Raw genomic sequence first — 7,448 nt, 5'->3', positions numbered from 1 at the left:
GGGTTCAAGTGATCCTTCCACCTTGGCCTCCCAAAGTGCTGGGATTATAGGTGTGAGCTACCATGTCTAGCTGTAAGAAATATTTTAAAATATTTAGGCTTCAGGGCCTTTGAATACAGGCCCTGATAACATAGCTATTTTCCTGCATAGTTGTCTAATAACAAGATGGTATAGCCCAGTGCTTCTTGCACTTTGGCAAGCATCAAAATCAGCAAATATTTAGGTTTCAGGGCCTTTGAATACAGTCTGATAATACAGCTGTTTTCCTGCATAGTTGTCTAATAACAAGATGGTATAGTCCACGCTGGCAAGCATCAGAATCAGTTGCAGGGCTTTTCAAAACAGATTGCTGGACCCTCCTCCCAACAGATTCTGATTCAGTAGTTCTAGTTGGGACCCAGGAATTTGCATTTCCAACAAACTCCCAGATAATGATGTTACCGTTCCCAGACCACACTTGCAGAAGCAGTTCAGAAACTTTAGGGGAACAGAAAGTTCCTCCCTCACGGCTTCGAAGTTCCATGATCCTGAAAGCAAAATTTAGCACACATCGCCTTTCTCCTAGTGGCTAAGACTCTCCTGTTCAAACCCTGGATGTCTTCAGAAAGCAAATAGAAGGGAAACATGAACAGACTGAAGTCAGCAAGGAAATGACTCTGACAAGATGAGGGAGGCCTTTGAAAAGGAAGAAGCCAGCTGGGCGCGGTGGCTCACGCCTGTAATCCCAGCACTTTGGGAGGCCGAGGCGAGCGGATCACTTGAGGCCAGGATTCGTGACCAGCCTGGGCAACATGGTGAAACCCCGTCTCTACTAAAAAAAGAAATAGCTGGGTGTGGTGGCGAGCGCCTATAATCCCAGCTACTCAGGAGGCTGAGGCACTCGCTTGAATCTGGGAGGCGGAGGTTGCAGTGAGCCAAGATTGTATGCATTCCAGCCTGGGCAACAGAATGAGACTGTCTCAAAAAAAAAAAAAAAAAAAAAAGCCATGTAGGAAATTATCCACAGCATCAATTGGACTTGATCTTGGCTCAGGGACCAGGCCTGGTGCCTTGATATTGGTAGATTTATTTGCCATCAGACTAATGAGCTGGGAACATTGACTATTTCCTGGCAACTGAGTCCTCTGATTGTGTAAACAATTTGCCTGCAAACAAAACCTGAGTGCTTGAAGGGGTAAGTGATCCTGATCTGCCATAGAAACCTTCGTGCTTAGGGAGTTTCCCTAGCTAGTTCCTCAGCTGAGATTCTCCCCAGGAGTTTCACTCACCTGTTTCCAGTTCCTCCTTTGGGCTGTCAGCATCTGTGATTCCAGATTCCCCGGAGATAGATTCCTCCCCAAAGCTGGTTCTATTTACTGCCAGTTCTGGGCGGTAGCCAGGGCAGTCTTTGAACACATTATCAAGAATACTTTTTAAAATAAAAGGCTGTTTCGACTTCCACTGTGTATTTTGTAAACTTGGAAGCAAAGTTTCCAATCTTTGCACTGATTTCTCACCATCCCCTTTTCATCTGATTTCCTAAGTCCACTTTTTTCTTCTAAAGATACTGAAGTTGATTTTTCCATGCACTTAGTTTTTTTTTAAGTGACATTTAAAACATTCAATCAATTGTTCTAATTTGCTGAGAATTGATGAAAATTTCACAATGCTTTTTTTTTTTTTAAGAGTCAAGGTCTCGCTCTGTCACCCAGGCTGGAGTGCAGTGGCGCGATTATAGTTCGCTGCAGCCTCAAACTCCTGGCCTCAAGCGATACTCCCACCTCAGCCTCCTGAGTAACTAGGACTACAGGCACACACCACCCATGCAGCTAATTTTTTTTTTTTTTTGAGACGGAGTCTCGCTCTGTTGCCCAGGCTGGAGTGCAGTGGCGCGATCTCGGCTCACTGCGATCTCTGCCTCCCAGGTTCAAGTGATTCTCCTGCCTCAGCCTCCTGAGTACCTGAGAGTATAGGCGTGGACCACTACGCCCAGCTAATTTTTTGTATTTTTAGTAGAGACGGAGTTTCACCAAGTTGGCCAGGGTGGCCTAAAACTCCTGATCCACCCACCTCGGCCTCCCAAAGTTCTGGGGTTACAGGCATGAGCCACCACACCCGGCCCCCATTAAGTGTTTTTTCAAGCAAAAATAAAATTATTCCAGTACCCATACATGTTTTTCGCTTTTGCATATTAATATGTAGGTAATTGTAATCAATGTGTATGCTTTTTTCTTTGTTTCTGTAATCTTTATTCATTTATTTATTTATTTTTGAGATGGTGTTTTGCTCTTGTTGCCCAGGCTGGAGTGTAATGGTGCCATCTCAGCTCGCCACAACCTCCGCCTCCCGGGTTCAAGTGATTCTCCTGCCTCAGCCTCCCAAGTAGCTGGGATTACAGGAATGCGCCACCACGCCCGGCTAATTTTTGTATTTTTTTAGTAGAGACAGGGTTTCTCCATGTTGGTCAGGCTGGTCTCAAACTCTTGACCTCCGGTGATCCGACTGCCTTGGCCTCCCAAAGTGCTGGGATTACAGGCGTGAGCCACTGCACCTAGCCCATTTTTAAAAATAAAATTGTGATTACTTAGACTTTGCTGAGTTTTTTATTTTTAATTAATTTTTGATACAGAGTCTGGCTCTGTGACAGGGGTTGGAGTTTAATGGCAAAATCATAGGTCACTGCCGCCATGACCATCTAGGTTCAAGCAATCCAGCCTCCAGGTGCAGGCCACCACATGAGCTAATTTTTTTTTTTTTTTTTAAGCAAAGAGGAGGTCTGGTTGTGCTGTCCTGCCTGGTTTTCAACTTCTGGACTCAAATGATCCTCCCTCCTCAGCCTCCCAAGGTGCTGGGATTATAGCCTTGAGGCACTAACCACACCCAGCCTTTGTTTTTGATGACAGCCATTCTAGTTAGGTTGTGAAGCAGTATCTCCTTGTGGTTTTGTTTTGCATTTCCCTAGCGACTAAGGATATTGAGCATCTTTTCATGTGCATATTAAACCGTTTGTTTATCTTCTTTGTTGAAACGTTTATTGAGATATTTTGCCCCTCCCCCCCCTTTTTTTGCAACTTCTTCCAGGAAGGCACTCATTTTTAAAATAGGGTATTTATTGTCCGGGCGCAATGGCTCACGCCTGTAATCTCAGCACTTTGGATAGGCCGAGGCGGGCGGATGACGAGGTCAAGAGATTGAGATCATCCTGGCCAACATGGTGAAACCGCGTCTCTACTAAAAATACAAAAATTAGCTGGGCGTGGTGATGTGCGCCTGTAGTCCCAGCTACTCGGAAGGCTGAAGCAAGAGAATCGCCTGAACCTGGGAGGCGGAGGTTGCAGTGAGCCGAGATCACACCTCTCAAAAACGAAGATAAGTGATTTGCAAATATTTTCTCCCAGCCTCTCTCATTTGTATGTTCTTAACGGTGCTTGTTTTTTGTTTGTTTGTTTGTTTGTTTTTGGAGACAGGGTCTCACTGAGTCACCTGGGCTGGAGTGGAGTGGCACGATCTCAGCTCACTGCAACCACTACCTCCTGGGCTCCCACCTCTGCCTTCAGAGTAGCTGGGAATACGGGCGCCACCGTGCCTGGCTAATTTTTACATTTTGCTTTTTTTTAGAGACAGGGTCTCCCTATGTTGCCAGGGCTGGTATGGAACACCTGGCTCAAGCAGTGCCCCCACCACAGTCTCTCTAGTAGCTGGAACCACAGGCACACCCACCATGCCCAGTTAATTAAAAAAGTTTTTTTTTTTGGTAGAGGAAGGGTCTTACTATGTTTCTCAGGCTGGTCTGGAACTTCTGAGCTCAGCCTCTCAAAGTGCTGGGATTACAGGCATGAGCCACAGAGCCCCGCCTGAGAAAGTCTTAAAAAGCACAATTAAGAGACTTGGTTGAATCCCTTAGCTCCCTTTTAATTTCGACAGACATCCATACTGTTCAGACCCTTCTGGAGGCTAAATTATGGTCCAGATTGAATTATTCAAATAACTTGAACCCGGGAGGCGGAGGTTGCAGTGAGCCAGGATCACACTACTGCACTCCAGCTTGGGCGACAGAGTGAAACTCCGTCTCAAAAAAAAAAAAGTGTTCAAATAAACTTTATTTCTCTGTTCGCATGTATCCCTATTTATCTTTGTATTCTGAGTTCCTAACAGGGTGACTGACACATAGCACTTATTTAAAATATGCTAAATTGAAATTTTAAGGCCAGGTGCTGCGACTCACGCCTGTAATCCCAGCACTTTGGGAGGCTGAGGCGGGTGGATCACTTGAGGTCAGCAGTTCGGGCCAACGTGGTGAAACCCCATCTCTACAAAAAAAATACAAAAATTAGCTGGGCGTGGTGGCTCACGTGTGTAATCCCAGCTACTCGGGAGGCTGAGGCATGAGAATCACTTGAACCTGGGAGGCGGAGGTTGCAATGAGCCGAGATTGTGCCACTGCACTCTAGTCTGGGCAACAGAGCAAGACACTGTGTACAAAGAAAGAGAGGGAAGGAGGGAGGGAAATAAATTATAAGCATAAACATGGGGGGCATTTTGGCAACCCCAATATGGGTTTCAAACTAGCCAAGTGGCAAACATTAGTTATAAACTGGACAATTGGCTTTTTTTTTTTTTTAAATGGAGTTTCACTCTTGTTGCCCCAGGCTGGAGTGCAATGGTGTGATCTCAGCTCACCGCAACCTCCGCCTCCCAGGTTCAAGCGATTCTCCTGTCCCGGCCTCCCGAATAGCTGGGATTACAGGCATGCACCACCACGCCTGGCTAATTTTGTATTTTTAGTAGAAATGGGGTTTCTCCTTGTTGGTCAGGCTGGTCTCAAACTCCTGATCTCAGGTGATCAGCCTGCCTTGGCCTCCAAAAGTGCTGGGATTATAGGCGTGAGCCATCGCGCCGGGTGGCTTTCTTGTTAACTAATCAGATTTCATGCTTCGGTTAATTCAGTCTTAGTCACGCTTACTGTAAAAAAGGATGGTATAAATATTTATGAGCTAGAAGTAATAGCAACAGCTGGAGTTTAATGGGAAGGTGCACAGGTGAATTTCAGAGACAGAAGGGCAGCATTAACAGAAACGTTTCTAATTACTAATTGTTTTGCTCTTGGTCTATAATCAGTGGATTAGTTTCTTTACCACATGGGATAGTACCTTGGTGTCCATCCTATAGCATGGCTCCTGATTTGTAAAGACATCTGTCTTCTAAGGAGCATAGCATGTCTTTGCTGTTCTGTCTGGTAATCTTACTAGTAATCAAGTCCTAAAACAAACAGATTTTTCCAGTTCACGCTATAGGAGAAGGGTTACTGAGCCTAGGAACTAAAGTTTCTAATCAGGCTTCACTTTAAACATCCTACAGTCAGCCAGGTGTGGTGGCTCACGCCTGTAATCCTAGCACTTTGGGAGGCCGAGGTGGGTGGATCACCTGAGATCAGGAATTCGAGACCAGCGTGATCAGCATGGTGAAACCCCATCTCTATTAAAAATGCAAAAAATAGCCAGGTGGTAATTAGCGTGGTGGTGAGTGCCCGTAATCCCAGCTACTCAGGAGGCTGAGGCAGGAAAATTGCTTGAACCCAGGAGGTGGAGGTTGCAGTGAGCTGAGATCATGCCATTGCACTCCAGCCTGGGCAACACAGTGACACTCCTTCTCAAAGAAAACAAACAAAAAACAACAAAAAACAAAAAAAAATTCTACATTCATAACCCTAGAGTCATATACTTTAAAACAAAACAGTCCAGGCATGGTGGCTCAAGCCTGTAATCCCAGCAGTTTGGGAGGCCAAGGCAGGCAGATCATGAGGTCAGGAGATCGAGCCCATCCTGGCCAACATGGTGAAACCCCGTCTCTACGAAAAATACAAAAAAAATTAGCTAGGTGTGGTGGCGGGCGCCTGTAGTCGCAAATACTCGGGAGGCTGAGGCAGGAGAATGGCATGAACCCGGGAGGCGGAGCTTGCAGTGAGCCAAGATTGTGCCACTGCACTCCAGCCTGGGTGACAGAGCGAGACTCTGTCTCAAAAAAAAAAGCATATTGGCCAAAGTCAACTAGGTTGGACTTTGTTCAAAGATAAGGTAACAGGGTGTGTGTGTGTACATGTGTGTGTTTTAAACATTTTAATGTGGGCCTAAGTGTGACAACTTGAATTTTGTAGTGCAGAGGTTTAGCAGTAGCAGCATTCACATACAAGTCATGTCTTCACATTTTCAAAATAAGTGATTCTGGCCAGGTGCGGTGGCTCATGCCTGTAATCCCAGCACTTTGGGAGGCTGAGGTAGGCAGATAACCTGAGGTCAGGAGTTTGAGACCAGCCTGGCCAACATGGTGAAACCCCATCTCTACTAAAATATATAAAAATTAGCCAGGCATGTTGGCAGGTGCCTGTAGTCCCAGCTACTCAGGAGGCTGAGGCAGAAGAATTGCTTAAACCCGGGAGGCAGAGGTTGCAGTGAGCTGAGATCGCTCCATTGCACTCCAGCCTGGGCAACAAGAGTGAGACTCCATCTCAAAAACAAAAACAAAACAAAAGTGATTTTTTTGGTAAAAAGCCAAAACAAAATTTAATGGTAGAACATGTTTTTAAAGTAAATATATCCCTATTCATCTGTGCCAGGCTTTTCTCATTTGTACATACAATTTCTTCAAATTCTTAAGTACTCAGAATTCTTGATAACAACACAATGTATACACAAGCTCTTATTCACACAGTACATATTTATTAGAGTTGATTTGCCAGAGATTTTCACTTTATTTTTATTTTTATTTTTTTGAGACAGAGTCTTGCTCTGTTGCCCAGGCTAGAGTGCAATGGCACGATCTCTGCTCACTGCAACCTCTGCCTCCTGGGTTCAGGCGATTCTCCTGCCTCAGCCTCCTGAATAGCTGGGATTACAGGCGTGTGCCACCATACCAGGCTAAATTTTTTTGTATTTTTAGTAGAGACAGAGGTTCACCATGTTGGCCAGGCTGGTCTCGAACTCCTGACCTCAGGTGATGCACCTGCCTTGGCCTCCTAAACTGCTGGGATTACAGGCATGAGCCACCGCGCCCAGCCGAGATTTTCACTTTCTGTAATTCAAAATATATTTTCGTTTTCAGAGATGTCTATGGGCATAATTTACACCTAATAGCTATTAGACTTTGTTAGTGATTACTTACCTCATTTTGTTTAAAGCAGGATTTTCTTCACCTTGGCTATAGTAGTTTTTTCTTTGGATATCCTGTGCCTTGTGGGATATTTAGCAGCATCCCTGGCCTCTAAGCACTAGATGCCAGTAGCAACTCCCACCCCACAAGCTGTGAAAACCAACAATGTCTTTGGACATTGCCAAATGTTTCCTGCCCCCTCAAAACTGCCCGCATTTGAGAACCATTTGTTTAAAACAAATAAAAACTACATTGAGCCGGGTACAGAGGCTCAAGCCTGTAATCGCAGTACTTTGGGAGGCAGAGGTGGGTGGATTGCTTGA

The sequence above is a fragment of the Hylobates moloch genome, unplaced genomic scaffold (assembly GCF_009828535.3).
Source record: "Hylobates moloch isolate HMO894 unplaced genomic scaffold, HMol_V3 SCAFFOLD_15, whole genome shotgun sequence".
NCBI classification, from domain to species: domain Eukaryota; kingdom Metazoa; phylum Chordata; class Mammalia; order Primates; family Hylobatidae; genus Hylobates; species Hylobates moloch.
This window is presented reverse-complemented; position numbering follows the sequence as displayed.